The sequence below is a fragment of the Neofelis nebulosa genome, chromosome 10 (assembly GCF_028018385.1).
Source record: "Neofelis nebulosa isolate mNeoNeb1 chromosome 10, mNeoNeb1.pri, whole genome shotgun sequence".
NCBI lineage: Eukaryota > Metazoa > Chordata > Mammalia > Carnivora > Felidae > Neofelis > Neofelis nebulosa.
This window is the reverse complement of record NC_080791.1, coordinates 24,934,703-24,957,605: the sequence shown is the minus strand read 5'-3', so window position 1 is coordinate 24,957,605 and position 22,903 is coordinate 24,934,703. Positions and strand designations below refer to the sequence as shown.

Sequence of the window (22,903 nt, the reverse complement as noted above, 5' to 3'; positions counted from 1 at the left end):
GGGACATCCTGGCCGGTGGAGCTCTGGGATTTGTGCAAGTCTCAAATCACAGAACGCAGCCAACAGTGCAGCTGAGTTTTGAAGTTGGACATCTTAAGTCAGGTTTCCTTCATTCACAGTCCTAGAGACGGGGCACAATCTTCCTTCCGTCTGGAACAGCTGCCCTCCTCCAGCCACCCCGCCTGTCTGGCCTCCTTGCCCTTGAAGCCTCAAAGATCACCTACGTTAGACAGTGCTTTCTCATGACTCAAGCTTAATTGGATGCCATCCTATGAACTCGGACGGCCGTGCACATTTACTCGACAACAGCGTCTCACCCTGTGTATTTCTTGCTCGTCTGTATCAGCCTCTGAATTTTTTCCCTCTGCGGGTCTCTTTGGGCTGTTTCTAAAACCTAGCCCGGGGTCTGGCAATGGTAGACCTTCAGTAATGCTTGTTCACTATCAGATGAATCAACACCCAGCAGGTCTTCCAGAGCTCTGGTCTACGTTAGAATGTGAAGTCTTCTGGGAGCCCTTGTCTCCAGTTCCTATGGAAACGGGGTGCCGCGTTTCACTTAATGTAGAACATCTGAAAACAGGCCTGTGTGGGAGGAACCCTGGAATGCGGGACAATGAATGCCTCATTAGTGGCAGTGAAACCTCCCTCCATGTGCAAATGCACACACCATTAGCATCTGGCCCTGAGTAATTGGGAGACTCCAGCAGATGTTGTAAAGGCTCCATGGCCAGCTTCTCATTCACAAAAACGTGTTTCCTGCTACTCTCTTATAAGCCCTGAGAAAATGGCAGTGATCTCACTAACCCTGACTGCATCCCTTAAACTGACCAAATCCTTCTCGTCGCTGCGCCTTCTGGAAGGAAAGAAAGGGAGAAAAGAAGGGCAGATGGGCATCACTAATAACATTGTATGTGTAGAGCACAGAGTGAGTGTGTGTGTGTGTGTGTGTGTGTGTGTGTGTGTGTGTATGACACTGTATCAGTTTGTTAGGGCTGCTGTCACAAAGTACCACAACTGAGTGGTTGAACAGAAATTTATCAGCTGACTGCTGGAGAGCCTGCAAGTCCAAGATGAAGGTGCGCCCAGGGATGACTCCTTCTGAGGACTGTGGGGGAGAGAATATGTTCGTTCCATGCTTCTCTCCCAGTGTCTGGTAGTTTCAGGCGTTTGTTCGTAGACGCCTTTTTCGAAGACGCTGTCTTCTCTTTTTCTTCATATCATTTTCCCTGGCTATGTGTCTGTTTCTGTGTCCAGATTTTCCCTTTTTATAAGGACATAGTCTTAAGGGATTCAGGCTAATCCAAAGACCTCATCTCAACTTGATCATCTGCAAAGACTGTTTTCAAATAAGGTCACATTCACCGACGCTGGGGGTGAGGACCTCAACATCTTTTTCAAGAGCACAATTCAATCCATAACATGTGGTAAATGATTTAAAGCCATTTTTTAAATTTTTTATTAATTTTTTTTAATGTTTATTTATTTTTGAGAGAGAGAGAGAGAGAGAGAGAGACAGAGCATGAACGGGGGAGGGTTAGAGAGAGAGGGAGACACAGAATCTGAAGCAGGCTCCAGGCTCTGAGCTGTCAGCACAGAGCCTACCCGGGGCTCGAACTCCCGGACTGTGAGATCATGACCTGAGCTGAAGTCGGACGCTTAACTGACTGAGCCATCCAGGCGCCCCATAAAGCCGTTTAAGGTAAAAAGACACTGAGGCACAGAGAAGATCGCAAATGTTATGATATTATATTGCTCTGAAACTACATTTGCTTGATTCTGATCTTTTGCCTTAATCTGCCTTTTTCATTATTTCCTATTCTACATAGAGACGGTGAGAGAGAACAGTATTCTGCAAAGAAATCTGTTCACTCACAAAAATAACCAAACCAAATTAAAGTCACATCAAGTGGGGAAAGTTATTACCCATTATTGCATTTTTTTTCTTTTGCTGATTTATTCTTAACTAAAGTTTTATTTCAAACTAAGATGGACACTCCTGACTCTAGCCAAAATTTATATCCAACTTTCATTCTACAAGTATTTATTGAGTATCTGCCATGAGCCTAGCAGTATTCCAAGAGGTAAAGTGCTACCATGAACAAGAGGTAACCCTGCCCTCATCGAGCTTACATTTTAGTATGCACACACAGGCAATACACAAATACACTGAACTTATTTCACTTATTTGTGTTTGTATTGTTGAAATTTATATTTAGTCCCTGGTAATAAAGTGTCAGGCAATGAAAGCAATAAAGCCAGGGAAGGGCAGAGAGAGTTAGTTTGATGATAAGACAAACTGGTCAGAGAAAGGATATTCAATGAGGGAGTCTCAAACAAATAAGGGTAAGAATCATACTGGTATCTGAGGAAAGAACATTTTAATATAGAGCAAAGAGCAAGTGCGAATGTCCTGAGGCAGAAGTATGCTTGGTGAGTTTGAGGATTCTAGAAACAAGGTCAGAATGAGCCTGTGAGCATTGATTTAATTCAGTAGTAAGGGCCACTAAGAAAGAAAGAATTGACTGAGCTAAGGAACAGAGTCAGAAAAATATAAGGCAGGTTTAAAAAATAAGAAAAAGGCACCTGGGTGGCTCAGTTGGTTCAGCGTCTGACGTTGGCTCAGGTCATGATCTCTTGGTTTGTGAGTTCAAGTCCCACATCTGGCTCTCTGCTGTCAGCACAGAGCCTGCTTCAGATCCTCTGTTTCCCTCTCTCTCTCTCTCTGCCCGTCTCCCACTTCCACTCTCTGTTTCTAAAGTAAATAAACATTGGGGCGCCTGGGTGGCTCAGTCAGTTAAGCATCTGACTTGTCCGACTTCAACTCAGGTCATGATTTCACAGTTCGTGGGTTCGAGCCCTACATCGGGCTCTGTGCTGACAGCTCAAAGCCTGGAACTTGCTTCGGATTCTGTGTCTCTCTCTCTCTCTGTCCCTCCCCTGCTCACGCCCTGTCTCTCTTTCTCTCTCAAAAATAAATAAACATTAAAAAATGTTTTTAAGTAAATAAACATTTAAAAAAATCTTTAAATAATAAGAATCATATTTCAATATAGCATTAAACAGGAGTTATAAAAGAATGAAAAATACCGTTAACAATGACAATTTTTAGTTATCATGATCAGAATATCAAAGAATATCAAACAAATATCTTTTTTGTTTTCTCTGTCCTTGATTTCATGAATTAAATTGGCTACCATAGCTTGCCAAGCTAAAAAAAAAATTTTGTGTGTATTTATTTTTGAGAGAGAGAGAGAGAGAGAGAGAGAGAGAGAGAGAGTGTGTGTGTGTGTGCAAGGGGGGGGAGGGAAGAGAGAGAGGGACACCCAGAATCCGAGGCAGGCTCCAGGCTCTGAGATATTAGCACAGAGTCTGACACAGGGCTTGAACTCATGAGCTATGAAATCAAGACCTGAGCCAAAGTCGGATGCTTAACCAACTGAGCCACCCATGAGCCCCAGCTTGCCAGGTTTGCTCCAAACTTTCTTTCTTAGCCATCCTTTCTTTCTGGTTACCCACTGATCATCCAGACCATTGGTTATTTATCCAACTAATCCTCCACATGGCCACCAGTTATTTTCTTAGGCATAATTTCATTCCTGAAATGCCATTCTCTACCTCCAAAATATAAACCTATAACTCCTTTTCCACAGTTCTCAATCTGCACCCATTACTCTAGTCAGCACACCCAAAGACCCAAGAGGAGAATGAGTAATTCAGACTGGGGAAGTATTTGAGAATGCTTCTCCATGAATATGTCTCTATGTTTTGCCTGCCACACTGGGAAATATTTTAGTGTACTCGCACTTCCCATCCATATTTGCCATTAACACTGGGCTCCTGGGAGCCATGTACGTGCACTGTGACCATGTTCCTCTGGCCACTGTTTTCTGATCCAGGAGGTGGCAGTTGTGGCCACACTGATCCAAGTGATGTTTTCTATCTTGGCAGCTGAAGTTAAGAACTGGAGAGGCTCCATTGTTGTTGGTGGTGGTGTTGGTGTTGTTCCAGGATTGTACATCTTTAACATGTACTTTTGAGAGAGGTCATGTGTTCAACATTTAGGTTGAGGAATCAGAGGAAACCAGGAGAGGAGTACAGGGTGGGAGGAGAGGGAGAGAGAAAGATTCAGATGGAGATAGAGGTGATAAATACATTGATAGATAGATAGATAGATGATAGATAGATGGATAGAGATAAGAGAAAGGGAAACAGAGGGGGAGAGAAAGGGGGGAAGGGAAAAGGAAGGAGGAGGAAAGAACAGAAAAAGGAAAACAATCAAGTAAAAGAAATACACTCCTGACAGCATTTAAGCCAATAATTTCACTCCCAAAGTTCAGGTGCTGCACTGCCCCTGGTTTTTGTGAGACACCCTTTCCCACCTCCTCTTTTCATAGAATTTGAATGTATTTCTGTCGATAAGTAACCAAGGGCTCAAGTAATTCAGTCCTTCTCTCAATTTTACCTCCATCTTAAGGTCTGTCCAGGCATTCATTTCCATGTGGTAAGTAGGTTAAGTCGTCAATACTGGACAGGTGTGTGTACAATGTATGTTATTTTGTCTGCTTGAAGCACAATTTAAATCATTCAAGTACCTACCGCTTGCTGTCCTGAAATAAAACAATAAAAGTATTCAATTTTTACGTTAAGCCGTTGTGTTGTGTTTTAGGAAAATCTGCATTATAAATTACGAAAGGATTCTTTCAGACCTGTTTAGGAGGGCATTTGACACTGGACCAAAAATGTATAGAAAAGCTATAAAGGTGGGCATCTCATGGCTCACTGCCAGCTGAAGAATACGCGAAATGAAAGGAGGTCACATCTGCAAAGGTAATTGTCAGTGGAAGGGTAGGATTCGGTCTGTGCGTGTGCGGGCAAATCCCCCCAGGGATACACACGACATGATTCAATACGGGGCTAGCAGATTTGGGCAGGGTTATAAAGACGAGAAGTAAGGAACCCAGAACGAATTTAATGCCCACCGTGCACCAAACGCTCAGTACGTACATGTGTGGCACATGTTACATAATTTAATTTCTATAACAACTTTATGACACAGATCCAGATGAGAGAAGTTAGATTCAGATCGCCCAAACCACTTAGTGAAGACCCACGGTTAGATCTCAGACTAAAACACAGATATCTCTGATTCCAAATTCATGCTTCTGACCTCTAAGTTCAAGTTGTGCTGCCTTGGTCCTCATTTGGAGTAGGAGTTTACAAAGCACGGGGGGCGGGTTCCCGGAACTGCATGGTGGTGAGGGAAGAGATGTAGCTACAGGTACCTTAACTTCTATCTCAGCCAGAGATTCTCCCCTTTGATGTGCTTGATTTCAGTGTATGGAGATGTCTGTGCAAGATCGTAAGATCTCTTTTGGAAAAAAAAAAAAGAAACATTGCGTGGCTTTTAAAAAATTTGAAAGCCACAATCACACACTAATGTTGGGTCACTTTTGCCCAGAAATGCCTGTTTCATATCATTGAGTCTAGGCATTAGAAAAGACACACATCATGGCTTTTGTAAGGGAAAAAAAAGAAAGCTTAGTTCTTCTTCTTCTTTTTTTAATGTTTATTTATTCTTGAGAGACAGAGAGAGACAGAGCATGAGCAGGGGAGGGGCAAAGAGAGAGGGAGACACAGAATCCGAAGCAGGCTCCAGGCTCTGAGCTCAGCACTGAGCCTGACGAGGGGCTCGAACCCACAAACTACAAGATTATGACCTGAGCTGAAGTCGGACACTTAACTGACTGAGTCACCCAGGCGCCCCATTAGTTCTTTTCAACATAAAGTTTGGTTAAGTATCTAAGTGTATATATCACACAATCCCGCCTGAAACAGGGACGGTGACTCGTATTCATCTACACTGGTGAGGACATGGAAGGGACACTCTTTGTGTGACAATTAGCAAAGTAATAACTTTTAAAATGCATTCGGTTCCCTTTGTTAAGTAAGTGTGCAAAATTTCAATGACTCAGGCTTCATTCAAACTTGCCAAGACTGTGTCTAAGAATGAACAGTTTCCCGTTTCAAAGGTATGTGTAAACATGGGGGAAAAGCTTCATGACATTGAATCGGGCAGTGATTTCTTAGAGATGGCACCAAAAGCACAGGCAGCAAAAGCAAAAATAGATAAAGGGGACCACACCTTGCTTAAAAACTTCAGCACAGAAAATGAAGCAACAGAGTGAAAAGGCTATCCACAGAATGGGAGAAAACACTTACAAGCCATGTACCTGATAAGGACCAATATTCAGAATACATAAAGAAATCGTACATCTCAACAACAAACAAACAAACAAGGCAATTAAAAAGTGGGCAAGCGGGGGCGGGGGGCGGGACACCTGGGTGGCTCAGTCAGTGAAGTGTCCGACTCTTGATTTCGGCTCAGGTCATGATCCCACAGTTTGTGGGACTGAGCCCTGCATTGGGTTCTGCTTGGGATTCTCTGTGTCCCTCTGTCTCTGCCCCTCCCTTGCTCTCTCTCTCTCTCTCTCTCTCTCTCTCTCTTTCTCTGTGTGTCTCAAAATAAATAATAAATGTTAAAAAAATGGTCAAGGCAATTCAATATACATTTCCCCAAAGGGGATCTACAAATGGCCAACAAACATATGAAAAGATGCTCAACATCACTCTTCATTAGGAAGACCATAATGAGATATCACCTCATACTCATTAGGGTGGCCACTATCAGAAAATCAATCAATCAATAACAAGTGTTGGTGAAGATGTGGAGGAACCGGAACTCTCTTGTACTGTTGGAAAGAACATTAGACGGGGTAGCCACTAATAGAAAACAGTATGAAGGTTCTTTAAAAAAGTTAAAGATAGGATTATTTTTTTAACGTTAATTTATTTAGAGAGAGAGAGAGAGAGAGAAAACGCAAGAAGGGGAGGGGAGAGAGAGAGAGAGAGAGGAGAGAGAGAACCCCAAGCAGGCTCCGTGCCGGCAAGTGTGGAACCCGACACAGGGCTTGATCTCACAAACCATGAGGTCACGACCTGAGCTAAAATCAAGAGTCAGATGCTTAAGCGACTGAGCCACCCAGGAGCCCTGAGAAATAGAATTATTAATTGATCTACCAATGCCACTTCTGGGCATATATCCAAAATAAGGGCAAGCCCGATTTCAAAGGGATATTTACACACCCATGTGTAATGCAACATTATTCACAACAACCAAGAGGTAGGAGCTGACTCAATGTCCACTGATGCATGAATGGATAAAGAAAATGTGGTATGTCCATACATAGGAAGATGGCTCAGCCTTAAAGAAGACAAACATCCTGTCATATGCTATGTCATGGATGAACCTTGAGGACGTTGTGCTAAGTGGCATAAACCAGTCACAAAAGGATGAATACTGCATGATCCCATTTAGAGGAGGTGTCTAAAACAGTTGAACTTTAGAAACAGAAAGTAGAAAGGTGGTTGCCGGGAGCCAGTGGAGAGAGAGAAGGGCAGTTGTCCAACGGATACACGGTTTCAGTTTTGCAAGATGAGAAGTACTGGAAATGCCATCTAACAATACACACACGGTTGACACTATTGTCCTAGACGCTTAGGATGGGTTAGATGGTAAATTTTGTAACGTGTATTTTGTCACAGTAAAACAAATGGTTAAAAATGACCAGAAAAGAAAAAAAAAGAAAAAAAGCTGTGTGTGTCCTGGAGGGAGAGTTTGGGGTTTCAGTGAACCACATGGTGTAAAAATGGTGTGGGCCTGACCCACTTTCATGGTTCTGGTTTTCTCTGTGGGTAGCTGTTTTCATGACACAAATTGCAGCCGTTGATTGGGTTTGGGTCACCGTAGGTGTTGGACATAAAAGCCAAGGGCCACTCCGCTGCTGGGCATATCGCTTGTTCCAGGCCAGAAGGCTGAAACACAGCAGAAGAGCATGTAGTCTGATGGAAGCTGGCTCAGGCCTTCGGCCAGAGGCATGGGAGCAGCTAGGCTGATGGGGTTTTGAAGCAATGATTACAGGGTTAAAAGGGCAAAAAGAACTCCAGAACCCACACATTGAAGTCCTGGCCCCATCATTTAACTGTTGTGTGACCACCTAACCCCTCTGATTTTCAATATGACATGGAGTTAATAAGAAAGTTTATAATGAGCTTAATAATAATAATAATAATAATAATAATAAAGATGTACTTAAAAATAAGCAAGATAGGGGCACCTGGGAGGCTCAGTCCGTTAAGCGTCCCGACTTTGGCTCAGGTCATGATCTCGCAGTCCGTGAGCCCCGCGTCGGGATCTGTGCTGACAGCTCAGAGCCTGGAGCCTGCTTCGGATTCTCTGTCTCCCTCTGTCTCTGTCCCTTCCCGGCTTGCCCTCTGTCTCTCTCTCCTTCAGAAATAAAGAAACATTAAAGAAACAATTTTTAAAATGAGTGCGATAATACTGACAGGGTAACATCATAATTGACACGCTAAGAACATGTTCCCGTACTTTCTTTCTCACACGATATTCCCCAGGCTCTACTTTTTGTTCAATGCCTCCGTTCCTCACTAGACTGTGAGCTCAGGGGGCCGGGGATGTCGGTCTTCTTGGGTCTGCTCCGTCTCCAACAGTGAGCCCAAGGCCTGGCCCAGAGATGCAGCAAGGCAACCTCTCTGTTGACCGAGGGAATGATGGATGATCGAGGATCGGAGTGCTTTGTCAAGGATCACTGAAGTACCAGGCATCATCACTTGAGCCTCTCCCATGTCACAAGGGATGGCTGGTTCATTTGTTGCCTGGAGAGGATCTCCCACCCCAGCAGAAGTTGTTTACAGTTATGATGCCTGCGAGGCACATCACTCAAGATAAAAGATTTACTTGACTCTCCTCCCTGCCCCCCACCCCAAAGCAGCCTTCTCCTATCTCCACCTCACTGATAGGATTGTGACGTCTAGGAAACAGCTCGTTTCTTTAGAGAATGAAAAGCTGCCTCTGTTTCTCATTGTTCCTCAGCATAGCCTTCCTCTCCCTGCCCCTGGCCCTCACCCCCCACCCTCCTCTATTCTCTGCTCCCTGATCCTATCATGTCCCTGGGCCACTGCTTGAAGTGTGAGCCACCTTAGGTGATTTATGGACCCGGTGACGGTGACGCCAAGGTCAGAGCACAGATTGTTTTCAGGCGTCCCTGAAGCCCCTGCGTGGTGCTGGAGATTCCAGCCCGGAGGGACAGTTCACAGGATACGGGGCTGCATTTGCAACAAGCCGCACAAAGTGGCACAGGATATCTATCACCAGACAAGCAAAACAGTCATTGTTTTCTTCCCGCCCTGTGACCCAGGCCTGGGTCTGTAGAGACAGCAGCTGTGGTCCGGACACCCGAGATAAACACGACATAAAGGACAATATATTCGAAGGAAGTAAGGTGCATGTGTAGTGAGTGTGGACGGTGACTTAAGATTTCTGGGTTTCCATCTCTGCCTGCGGTTGTATTTACCTAAGCAAGTGAGCGAGACAGGATTCCGTGTGGAATTTGAGCACGGAAGTGATCAAATTCTCGTTCATTCCCTCAATTATTTAATCAGCACCCTGGCACCTCCTGAATGTCTTCCCCAGGGTGAGCACTGGGCTAGGGCCGAGGCAGACAGGAGACGATGCTTTGCACGTGAGCCTCTAGGCCAGAATTAGCCTGCCCCAGTTCAACTTCCAGTTCTCACTCTCTGAGCAACCTCAAACAGCTGTTCGACCTTGTGGAGGAGACAAATTGTGAAAAATAAACTGAGATAATGTATATTAACCCCCAGGGGTTCAGTAGTATAATATGTGTACATATTTAAATGGAAGACACAGTTCCTGCCTTTCAAAGCTTTGTTATAGATCTCAGCTCTTAACTCTGCTGCATAATAGAATTACCTGGGAAACTTTTAAAAAAGTGCCAATGCCTGGGCCCTATTTCCAGAGATCAGGGGACATTGCTAAGTTTTAAAAGCTTCCTGTGTTGTTCTAAGGCATCGCTAGGATTGAGAACAAGTGTTTGACCAAACAAAATTAATACAAGGATAATTAGAGAAAGTTTATCACTTACTTTCTTTTTTTAATGTTTATTAACTTACTTATTTTGAAAGAGAAAGAGAGAGTGCGAGCAGGTGAGAGGCAGAGAGAGACAAGAGAGAGATCAGGGGAAGGGCAGCAGGAGAGGGAGAGAGAGAATCCCAAGCAGACTCTGCACTGTCAGAGTAGAACCCCACACAGGGCTCGATCCCACGAACTGTGAGCTGAAATCAAGAGTTGGATGCTTAATCAGCTGAGCCATCCAGGTGCCCTGATCACTAAATTTCTGAGACAACTTCCAAACAACCTCAGTCCTGATGGCAATATTCTCATCTAAATTATTCACATGAGCTTTGCAAATTCCTACTAACTCATTGATCATTTAACAATGGCGTCTAGAAGCTTCGTCTGAAATCCATATTTACCTACTTTTAAAAACTCTCCCTTCTCCCTAGTAAAAGTCCTGGTGTCTTTCCCTTGTCCACTCCTTCCTCTGTGGGCTAGAAAAAACTCGAGACCTTCATCTCCAGAAACACATGCAGATATTTTCATTGTAAGCGTAATTTCCATGGAAACCAAAATAAGGAGAGAAGGAAGGAGGAAGGGACAACTACAGTTGTCTGGTACAACCTTCCCCACTTCTCTTTTCCTCTTAATCCCCCATCCCAAGCTCCCTTGATTCCTATTATGCCCACATTAGCGTCTCCCCAGCCTTGGGCACTTGGCGACATTGTCAATTCCCCAGATACCTGTCACTTCACCTCCTCTTGCTCCTGTCACCCTGGGCCAGACCAACCATGAGCTCTGGCGTTGAATATTGACGAAGGCATGAACATCAAACACTTACAGGATTGTTTTATGTCAGTAAGACTTTTTAACCACCAGCCCCCTCCAGCACCAGGAAATTAAAACCCTTGACACGACTATCGGTAAAGCGATCTTCCTGGAAACCTGGACGGGTGGTGACACAAACGAAGGGTAAAGATGTCAGTAATTACTCAAGGCCACTGCAAGGAGAATCAGGTGTTCCTGTCCCCCACCTCCCAACAAAAGGCCTACTTCTCTATTTACAGAGCACAGTGTTGCTGTAATGGCCTAATTGATTTATAATGCTTTTCTCCATATTGTACCGTGTGTGCAATTAGTTACTGAAGAGGAATTGCAGTTCAGCTCACTGGCCGCATCTGCTACTAGTCAGGGATGTACGGTTTCATGCCCTATTTTCCAGATGGCTTGGTTAACATTCAGGGAAACCTAGTGACTCAGCCAGAGCTTCAAAAGAAGCTGGGGTGGGGGGGGAGCTCAGGTATAATTGGGCCTGGGAGAACTACCCCAGATGGAAAGAAAACACAGCACAGTCTCAAAATGCAAGCCAAGCACACAATACTGTGAGAAAGGGTTCAAAAAACCCCACGTGGAATGTTCTTTTCTCCTGCACTCAATCACACATTAGTTCATTCACATAACAAATATTCATCGAATGCTTAGGGGATTTCTTCCATTATCCAGTGGTAAACACACAGATACCTTGTATGCTTTTCTGGAGCCCATAGTCAGGTTGAGGAGACACATCCAAAATAAATAATCACATGAACGAGAAGGTGAATGGGGAAGTGATACGTGTTAAGAGGGAAGTACGGTGTTCTGAGTCACCGGAGTTTTCTCTGCGTAAGAGCTGCTAAATCGGAGACCGAAGAATTGCCTGAAGATTAACTCCAGAGGGAGGAAAGGAGTTCCAGGCAGAGGGAACAGCAGATTAAATATCTTGGCGAATTCCGGGAAGTGTAGGAAGGCTGGTAAGGCTACGGCGTAGCGAGATGTGGGACGTAGTATAGGTAAGTCGAGAAGTGTTACGAAGGAAACAGACAACATTTGGCTTTAAGGTTTAAGAATTTTATTATTTATTTATTTATTTATTTATTTATTTATTTTTAGAGAGTGTGAGCAGGGGAGAGGGGGAGAGGGAGAGAGAGAGAGAATCTTCAGCAGGTTTCATGCTCAGCACAGAGACCCATGTGGGGCTGGAGGCCAGGACCCTGGGATTACAACCTGAGCCCCCAAATCAAGAGTTGGATTCTCAACAGACTAAGCCATCCAGGCACCCCTCTTTTAAGAATTGTATACTTGAGGGGCGCCTGGGTGGCTCAGTTGGTTGAGTGTCCGACTTCTGCTCGTGTCATGATCTCACCGTTTGTGGGTTTGAGCCCCACGTTGGGCTTTGGGCTGACAATGCAGAGCCTGCTGTGGATTCTCTGTCTCCCTTTCTCTCTGCCTCTCCCCTGCCTGTGCTTTCCCTCTTAAAAAGAAAAAGAAAATTTAAAAAAAAATTAAATAATTATATATGCAGAATCTAACATAAAAAAAAAAAGGAAACTCAGAAACAGTAGAAAAGTGCTTGCCAGAGGGAATAGGGAGAGATTGATAGAATGATACATGCTGTCGGCTTATAAGATGAATAAAGTCTGAGGATCCAATGTATAACATGTGACTAGTTGATAACACTGTGTTGCGTAATTGGAATTTGCTAAGAGAACAGAACTTAAATGTTCTCCTGTATATGAGTATGTGAGGCGATGGATGTAGGAAGAATCTTTTCACAAAATATCAAATCACTCCTACAGATGCCTTAAACACCTTACAATTTTATTGAGCAATTAAGCATCAATAAAGCTGGAAAAAGATTTATATTTTTAAGTATCAAAAAACCCCATAAAATTAAGCCTTTGAATAGAAGGGATAATATGATTTAAAATTTTAAACATTTCTTCTGTCTGCTCCACGGAGAGTGGAGACAAGATTGGGAGTGTAAGGAGAGGAAGAAAAGAATGAGGTTGGAAACCAGGTTGACTAAGGTTTGCAGCTTGGGCATGGGCGAACGTGGTGGCAATGGAGGGAGTTGCATGGTTTAGAGAGATATCCAGGAGGCAAAATCAGTAAGATGTGATGGGAGATTGAACATGGAGAGGGAGAGAAAATCAAAGAAGACTGTCCTGCTTTCTCTCTTGAGCAACTGTGTGTGGATGACATTTACTGAGCTGGGAAAGGGCAGAGTGGGAGATATTAATTCCGAATCCTTATCATAGAGATGGAATTTAAAACAAGAGGGTGGAATAAATCATTCTGAGGACAAGAGTAGACCAGGAGGAAAAGAGGGCTCAAGACTGAGGCTTGCCAAATTCCAACTTTAGAGGCCAAATTGGAGGAAGACCCCAGAAGGAAGAAGAAGGAGTGTATCTGGAGAGATGAGAGATAAACCACAAGAACATGGTATCCCAGGAGCCTCAGAAGAAGAAATGTATGGGTTACTGGCTTTGCTGAATGCAGCTGAATTAGTAGAAACCATGAGAACCGAAAATGCCTATGGGGTTCAGGAACATGGAAGTCATTAGTGACCTGTAAAAGACCAGTTTTGGTGGTTACATGGCATGTTTTCAAAGACCTAAACTCAATGCCAGATTTGACAGCTGAGATGTTGTGGGGGGGGGGGGCACCAGCTTGCTAAGTACTGAAGAGTACACAGGAGGGCTAAGTGGGTGGGAGAATGGAGACTTTGCTGCTTAAGCTTTTTTTTTTTTTTTTTTCCTACTCCTCTGGCTGGTCAGAAGATAGCATGGTAGGAACGAAGGCACTGAGCAGTGATGCAGCTGGGGAGAAGAAGGCTTGCTAGAAGAAGAAGGCATGCAGAACACGCTGGAGGAATAATTACTGCATGCATCTACTGGCTGAGACTTGAACACCTACCAGGACAGTCCATATTTATCCTCCATCTAGACCAGCCATTCTCAAGCCTGGCTGATCCTAAGAACGACATCTATACCCATCACTATTCTAATCCAGCAAGCACATAGCTAGTGTGTTCTGTAAAGTCTGGAATTCGTGTCCTATAAAGTTCATGGTGATTCTGCTGATCACTCAGCCGGGGGACTACTCCCTTCAGTTAACTCTTGGTTTTAGTTTCTACCATAATGATGCCTGATAATTCCAATAAAGAGCTACACAACCCCGTTCCCTTTTCCCCTCATTGTCTTGAAAAGATGGGACACAAAAAGAACATATTTTCGGTTCACTAATAGTGCCAGGAAGTGTCAAAGAGCTCATTTTTTCCCTCTGAGCAGAGAAAACCAGGCCTGAAAAATAAATGTAGCATAATTGTTTACGTGGGTAGGAGCGCTCGATTTGCAAAACTCTTCATGTTATCCTAGGATGAATGTGGGGAGACTGTTAGCACCTCCATGAACTCCATTTCCAGATCAGGAAACTGAGTCAGAGAGCTTAAATGCACAGCCATTACATGATAAAGTGGGGACTTCAAGTCAGATGTTTTCTCTCCAAGTATATATTTTTATGAGAAGCTGACCGTCATACTGATTTTTGAGATGAAGACATATATAAAAGGGGGCATTTGGCCCATATACCTTAATACATGAATATGTACGTGTTTATTGTGTTCATTATTATACACATATCTCGTATACAGTAAAACCTTCGTTTGCAAGCGTAATTCATTCCGGAAACATGCTTGTAATCCAAAGCATGTAATCCAAATTGAATGTTAAGAACCATCGACTCAGCTGTGATCACGTGACATTTGGCATCACGGACTACTCGTATACATCGCTCGTTTATCGATGTGTACGTATGTATGTATACGTATGTATGTATACATCGTATACATCGCTCGTTTATCAAGTTAAAATCTATTAGAAACACTTTCTCGTCTTGCAGAACGCTCGCAGAACAAGTTACCCACAATCCAAGGTTTTACTGCATGTACATATCTCCATGCATTTTTAGGATGATTGACTCTACACCAAGTACAGAAAGAAAAATAAGGTAGAAGCTATCGTGATTGTTTCCCTCACAAGAGCCTACAATCTCATGCGAAGATGTCACATGTTTTTATAGTGGTCAGAGGACTGGGAGCAAGGGTGCCAAGTGAGTGCTATGGATCCTATTCGCTGCTGAAGGTCAGATGGAAGTGGATTCAATGTATCTCATGAAGCTCAGTGTCAGGGCCCTTCACTCGTACATATAGGTTCCAGGACAAACTCTGTAAACGTGTTCATGATGTTATATATTTTTGTACAGTGTGCAAAAAAGTAAGACAGTAAATTTTTTTTTTTAATTTTTTTTTTCAACATTTTTTATTTATTTTTTTGGGACAGAGAGAGACAGAGCATGAACGGGGAGGGGCAGAGAGAGAGGGAGACACAGAATCGGAAACAGGCTCCAGGCTCCGAGCCATCAGCCCAGAGCCTGACGCGGGGCTCGAACTCACGGACCGCGAGATCGTGACCTGGCCGAAGTCGGACGCTTAACCGACTGCGCCACCCAGGCGCCCCTAAATTTTTTTTTTTAACGTTTAGTTTTGAGAGAGAAAGTGAGAGTGGGGGAAGGGCAGACAGAGAGCAGGAAACACAGAATCCTAAGCAGGCTCCAGGCTCTGAGCTGTCAGCCTATGAACCAGGAGATCATGACCTGAGCCAAAGTCCGATGTTCAACCCACTGGGCCACCCAGGAGCCCGAAAAGTGAGACATTTTAATTGTAAGGTATTTTACTGGTCTCCTTCTGCTTTGACTTCAACAGCATTACTTTTCTCCTCCTGGTTTTTGGTGCAGGAGTGGTCCTGGATGTTTTGGAATTCTGGCTCGGGGGATTCGAGTAGGGTTTAGTGGGATACATTTAGACATCTCACACGGACTCCTATGTGTTGTTAAAACACAGTGAGCAGTCTTGGTATGTGAGTGACTTCTTGGACAACTTGTGTTGCCTCCTCTCCAAGCTCACCAGCATCAGGTCACACACAGCAGCTCTGGGCTAGAGATTTTCTCGCATGACCGGTCCCTACAGCACCTGTCATGAGAAGCATTCGTGTAGGTACTTGTTAATGAGCATCTCCATTCAAAGATTATGGGGGCGCCTGGGTGGCTTAGTTGGTTAAGCATCCAACTCTTGGTTTGGGCTCAGATCATAATCTCATGGTTGGTGGGTTTGAGCCCCGCACTAGGCTCTCCGCTGACAGTGAGGAGCCTGCTTGGGATTCTCTCTCTCTTTCTCCTTCTCTCTCTCCCTCTTTCTCTGCCCTGACCAACTCGTGCGCAACTCTCTCTCTCTCAAAATAAATACACTTAAAAGACTATGTATAACTAGTCACTCCATAAGAAATATTAAAACTCCTTGGAATCTTAGAGGTAAAATATGAAAAAAAAATCTGATAGATGTTTCTCCAAATTGGACAGCAGCCTCAGCTACCAATTTTTTTTTTTTCAAAGTCAATTCCTCATGCTGGAGGAAAGACTGGGGTTTCTTTCTAGTCTCTGTATAGAAAATGATAGTACAAAATTGTTGTCCCCTGAAAAGGTGATCAAAAAGGATAGAACCAAAAAATGTATTATAGAATTGTGTCAGGCAGTTTACTAATACATTTGGTGTATTAGTACAATGCTTGTGGTATTTGTCAACTTGAAAAAAAATTTCTAAATAAATACTTCTTACTCTAAGGACTTATTTACTTTGGAAACTAATTTTACATTGTATTTTGTATTTTTTCATTTTGTATATATATATATATATATATATATATATATATATATATATATATATTTCCTTAAAGAGCATCTTCCCAACACTGTGTAAGTTACAGGGCCCACAAAAAAAATGGATCATCCCCTGAGTTTAGGGAAATTAGGCCTCAGGGAAGGTTAGACAAAACTTCATGACTTCTAGAAAGTGGGGGAAGCATTTCAGGCAGATACAACAGAGCTATGGGTGAGGAGGCAAAGTGAAGCAAGAGCCCAGCCTGGAAAGAGCATTTGGAAACTGTTCTTAGTGTCCTTACAAAGTTTCTATGCTGTTATTTTTTGTGCTTTGTTGTTTTGTTTTGTTTGTTTTGTTTCAGTCCTTCGAGATTTACTGCATTTCGCTGTTGACGAGTGCAGGCATCTCACGGTGTTTCCATGTAGGGTTGCCACAAAAAATCCGGAGTGCCACTGAAATTTCAGTTTCAGATGAACAGGGAAGAATGTTTAAGTATAAACATGCCCCATGCAATCCAGGAGACATATTTACACTGTGACATTATTTGTTGTTTATGTGAAATTCAGGTTTGACTGGGAGCCCTGTATTTTTATTTGCTAAATCTGGCAACTTCATCCCGAGGATAAAGTTGAAAGTTATTATTTTCTTAGAGAGTGCAAATTAAAAAAAAAAAAAAATTAATGTTTATTTGTGAGGGCGGGGAGGGGCAGGGAAAGAGAGGGAGACACAGAATCCAAAGCAGGCTCCAGGCTCTATGCTGACAGCTTAGGGCAGGGCTCGAACTCACGAACTGTGAGATCATGGCCCAAGACAAAGTCGGAGGCTTAGCCAACTGAGCCACCCAGGTGCCCCTAAAGTTGAAAATTCTGAAGGAAGGAAAAATAGTTTTACTTTTGGCAGCTTCTGATTTCAGACCAGGGATCTTCCCAAAACACTCTCCATTTCACCAGCCGCTAAGTCATGTCCAAAGTCCACACCTTTAGGGTCTGTGGAACCTCCTTGGTCACACAGAGCAGAATGAGTTAACAGTGAGACAGCGCCCACTGATGCTGGATGAAGGATAAACCACCCACTTAAAATCAGTGGCAAAGCTTTCTTCTGGGAAACAAATATTAGAGACTGAAGTAAAGGCATTCGCCAGCGTCACCAGTGAGGCCACTCTCGTCACTAACTGAATGCAATCTGGGAGCGCTTCACTCAGACAGATCTGAGGGTTGGAAACCTGAATCCGTGTAAATCTGGGGGCAATGTAGTTTGGTTACTTACTAAGGTATCCTTTGCTTTATAGAAAGCTTTTAAAAGGTGTTTTGAATATAGTCTGATTTGCTTGACTCAAAAGTAGTTTAACGCAGCTTTTTATTTTCAAAACTCACTTAGATGCAATCTTGTGCTCATTTATACCGCGGACAAATATGGGTTCGCTGTTGTGTAGGTTAAGGTCCCTAGGTTTAGGAAATAAAAATACAGAATAAGGAGTTAAATTCGAATTGCTGATAGGTAGCACATAATCCTTCTGTGTAAGAATGGGACAACCTTTGTTATCTATCAGCGATTCAAATTTAAATGGTCACCCTGTGGTTTATTTGGCAACCCTATATGGGATACAATCTGATATTCCTGATTTTGAAGGCACACAAAGATGAAAGAAAAGAAGAGGGGAGAAAAGAAGAGAATGTTGTAAGTGTACAATATACTGCATTTTATCATAGATATCTGGCAATAGGAAGGTCTGAAGTCTCCCTAGGAGATAGCTAGGATTATATTCCTAGTCTCGAGCCACTTTTGGTTTTGTGACCCCCGTCACCACCTGTGAAAAACCAGATATTTGCAAAGCAACTGAGGGACACCTACTTTGTACACAGTCTATTGCATACTGTTCTTCCAACTCGGTCCACCCCCCAAGGATCACCCCCCCCCCCCCGAAGGATTTCTAGCAGAACGCCAGACAGTTCGGGAAGGAATATCTTCCACACTGCTATCTGTTGCAAGTTCAAAGCTTCATTCACCTGGACGAGCTAACACATTCAAGTGAACGTGGGTGGAAGACGGTGGGAGCTGGAACTCCTGATGTGTCTGGACTCCTACTTCAAGATTTTTACCTTTCTCAGAAAATTGAGTCTCTGAGTTTTATAATAGTGGAAACTGTTCAAAGATTAAATAAATTGCCCCGGTGGGGAATTGAGTCCCTTGTGTTTGGAAGACTGAGTGAGCACGTGGTGGGCATGTCAGAGAGGTGATGAGTATTTGGAAGAACATGTTTATTCAATGTTTGGTGTTGATTTCATGATCGTTTCTCAGGTCTTGAAAATGGGTATAGCATAGCACAGGTTCTAGAATCATTCGGATTTGGAGTAAAACTCACTACTTTGACTTCTGTTAACTTTGGGTAAATTGCTGAATTTTTCCAAGCCTCTTTTTCTCTATTTATAAAATGGGGACGAGCCTGATGAGTTGCTATAAAGATTAAAAAGAGAATGCATATAAAGCACATAGCACTTTATATCTACACTATATACACAATATATCAGTGAAATGTTAGCTACTTCTCAAGTCCCTTCAAGTTCTGAGATCATATACTTTCATCAACTAACTATGGGGATTTAAAGGGACCAGGAAATAGTTCAGATTCTACCAAGATAAAAATTGAAAAGGTATCATAGAGTCCTTTGGTGTACTCTTTTGGAACTGACTCAAGGAAAATGAATTTGGGTTCTACTTTTCTTGTCTGCTTTTCTTACAGGCACAACATTAAGTACATATTTGATGCTGAGGAAATAATGTTTCATGGGAACTGTGATCTTCTTTGCCATACATGAGAACAGGGACTTTGACATTTATTCCATAAAACCCCTGGCTAGAAATAAGAAAATAAATTCAACATACATGAATAATTGATTTATGAAAAAGAAGCCAAGAACATAAAATGAAGAAAGGAAGGTTTCTTCAACAAATGATGTTGGAGGGGTGCCTGGGTCACTCAGTCGGTTGAGCATCTGACTTTGGCTCAGGTCATGGTCTCACAGTTCACGAGTTTGAGGCCTGCATTGGGCTCTCCACTGTCAGTGCAGAGCCTACTTCGGATCCTCTGTCCCTGTCTCTCTCTCTGCCCCACCCCTACTTGCTCTCTCTGTCTCTCTCAAAATAAATAAACTTAAAAAAATGGTGTTGGAAAAACTAAACAGCCATGCAAAAGAATGAAGCTAGACCACTATCTTACATCGCACACAAAAATTAACTCAAAATGGATTAAAAATTTGAATATAAGACCTGAAACTATAAAATTCCTATTAGAAAATACAGGCAGTATGCTGGTGGACATCAGTCTTAGCTATGTATTTGTGGATCTGACTCCAAAGCCAAGAGAAACAAACATATAAACACATGGGACTACATTAAGCTAAAAAGCTTCTGCACAGTGAAGGAAATCATCAAAATGAAAAGGCAACCTACCCAGTGGTAGAAAATATTTTCAAATCATATATCTGATAAGGGTTTAATACCCAAAATATATCAAGAACTTACACAACTAAACAATAAAAAACCCACACAGCTTGATTTAAAAATGGGCAGAAGATCTGAATAGACATTTTTCCAAAGAAGACCTACAGATGGCCAACAGGCTCATGAAAAGATGTTCAATACCACTAATTATTGGGAAAATGCAAATCAAAACCACAATCGGCTATCACTTCACACCTGCTAGAATGGTTATTATCAAAAAGACAAGAAATAATTAGTGTTGGAAAGGATGTGGAGAAAGGAACCCTTGTACACTGTTGGTAGGAATCCAAGTTGGTGCAGCCACTATGGAAAACTGTATGGAGGTTCTTCAAAAAATTAAAAATAGATCTATTATGTGACACAGCTATTCCACTTTTGGGTTTTTATCTAAAGGATACAAAAACACTTATTCTAAAAGATATATTTATTCTTATGTTCATTGTAGCATTATTTACAACAGCCAAGATATGGAAGCAACCTAAATGTCCCTCAAAGGGTGAATGGTTAAAGAGGATGTGGCATAGATATACAATGGACTATTACTCAGCCATAGAAAAGGATGAGATCTTGCCTTTTGTGACAACATAGATGGACCTAGAAGGTATAATGCTAAGTGAAGTAAGTCAGACAGAGAAGGTGAGATACCATATGATTCCACACATGGGTAAAATATAAAAAACAAACAAACAAACAAACAAACAAACAAACGAACAAAAAAAAATACAAAAACAGATTGATGGTTTCCAGAGTGGAAAACTGGGGTTGGCCTGTGGGCAAAATGGATGAAGGAGTTCAGCTGGATGGTGATGGATGGTAACTAGATTTTGGTGGTGATCATTTTGTAGTATATACAAATGTGGAAGGAAGGAAGGAAGGAAGGAAGGAAGGAAGGAAGGAAGGAACAAAGTGGATGGTGGGAGGGAGGGAGAAAGGGAGGGAAGGAGGAAGAGAGGAAGGGAGGAAGGAAGGGAGGAAGGAAGGAAAGTGGATGGAGGGAGGGAGACAGGGAGGGAGGGAAGAAGGGAGGGAGGAAGGAAGGAAGGAAGGAATTTAATCAAGAGAAAACAATGTTTTTAAGTTTTCTGCAAAACTTCTAAGATGTGTTTGTGAGCTTCGCTGTAGACAAAGAATGCCTACTTGCATTTTAAGCAACTCATAGCAATGGGATCTTACTTTTTTAAAAGATACAGTCTCAAACATTCCAGGTGGAAGTTATATGACTCTTTCAATTTTATGTCTGTATTATCCAGATTATATTTCTAACTGCCTACTAAACCATTTCTCAGTACTTTGTAGAAAACTTACCTTGTTTAAAGAATAAGTCATCTTGATTTGATCCATTTTTTTTTTCTAAAATAGCACTGTCACACAGGTCAGCACATCCAAATAATGAATATGTTTGACACAGAGATTTTACAAAAATTAGTTTGTTTCCTGCCCACATCAGGAATGTGTTGTGTATGCATAATAAACGGGAAGATTAGTTTGTGAGAATTGTAGGTCCACCCTGAGTGCACAGAGATAAGTTCTAAAAATAAAACTGACTTCTACTCTCTTATTTTTCCCCCCTAGGGCTAAACGCTGAGCACAATTCTTACAAACACTTGAGATTGCAGGGATCCTGCATCATTCCACAGTCTCCCAGTGCCCCCTGTTGGTACATGGTCTCCTGTTTCCTAAGGGTGAATTCCAGACAGCTGGTTCCCCCTGTGAATTTTACAATCCGACTTCCTTGGTTATGGCTTGACATAATTTCCCTGGAGAGTTCAAGCTTAGGGTATGATAATATACCTTGGATCTGCAAAGCATTAAAAGGGAGGATATTGTCAGATATATGATCTAGCCATGGACACAGGCCAGATGCATTCGTAACTAAAAGAGAAGGCCCCCTTGTCCTTGTCTACTCCTAACTGCTTTGGCTTTGCTGGTATCTCTCAGCACCTTCCTGACTTTCGCAGAAAGGCTCAGGTAATTTCTTTCTTCGGCCTTCCAGTTATGTTGTTGGGAGCTTGCTTATGGCCATATATAACAGGTGACAACAATGTCTTTCAGAGAAGTAAAACCAAAAAAAAGCAATGGCAGAAGCATCGTATGTTCTTTTCAAGACTGCTTCCCTGGAATAATGACCTACAGTACAGAGTGGGCTGAAATGAATTCTTTATAGTTGGGGGCAGACTTCCTTTCATTTATTTATTTATTTATTCATTCATTCATTCATTCATTCTTACAATTTGGGTTGGCCTTGTGGCATTAACTGAAATTAGAGTTCGGTTAAAAATATAATAAATCTATCTAGGCCAATCTGTGGGAGGGAACTTCAAAACGGCCAGAGACACTGAGATTGTGTTTTATGCTAATGGCTTCTAGTTGGAAACCCTGAGGGAAAGAGCTGGCTAAATTCTCTGCAATTAGGGTTAGTGCATGCCAAGCAAGGCCTTAGAATTCCAAGTCAACCATTTGGCTGGCATTCTACACTGCCCCAAAAGCTAGTCAATTCAACGAAAACATGACTTGCCTTGCTATCATGTACCGAACAAAAACAGCTGAACTTTTCCTTCTTTAGTTTTCAACAAGAGATGTTGGCTTGTTAGAGACTTAGTGTGGACTGGTAACATTGTAGAGCACTTGTTTATTCTGAGTTCCAAGAAGGAAATGGTGCACAGATGTTAGAAACTCTGGTCTCTGCACTGAGTCTGCATTTCAGTTGACAACACGGGGAGGACATTTGGTCCTCCGCTTATGAAAGTCCTACCTATCCATCTCATTCCAGGCCACATCTTATTTATTCCAAAAAGTCATTCTAATTCCTCTCTCTACTCTGAATCTCTTTCACTCTTTTACTGCATAACAATGTGCTGTGCCATAAATATGGAAAATTC

At 42.5% G+C, this 22,903-nt stretch overlaps 1 long non-coding RNA gene across 1 annotated transcript; it reads left to right on the top strand.

The window, feature by feature from the left end:
- The first annotated feature begins 11,666 nt into the window (after window positions 1–11,666).
- Window positions 11,667–13,988, top strand: LOC131488541 (uncharacterized). Its single transcript, XR_009250242.1, has 2 exons — window positions 11,667–11,820; window positions 13,588–13,988. It is a non-coding gene; the product is annotated as an uncharacterized LOC131488541 (long non-coding RNA).
- The last annotated feature ends 8,915 nt before the right edge of the window (window positions 13,989–22,903 follow it).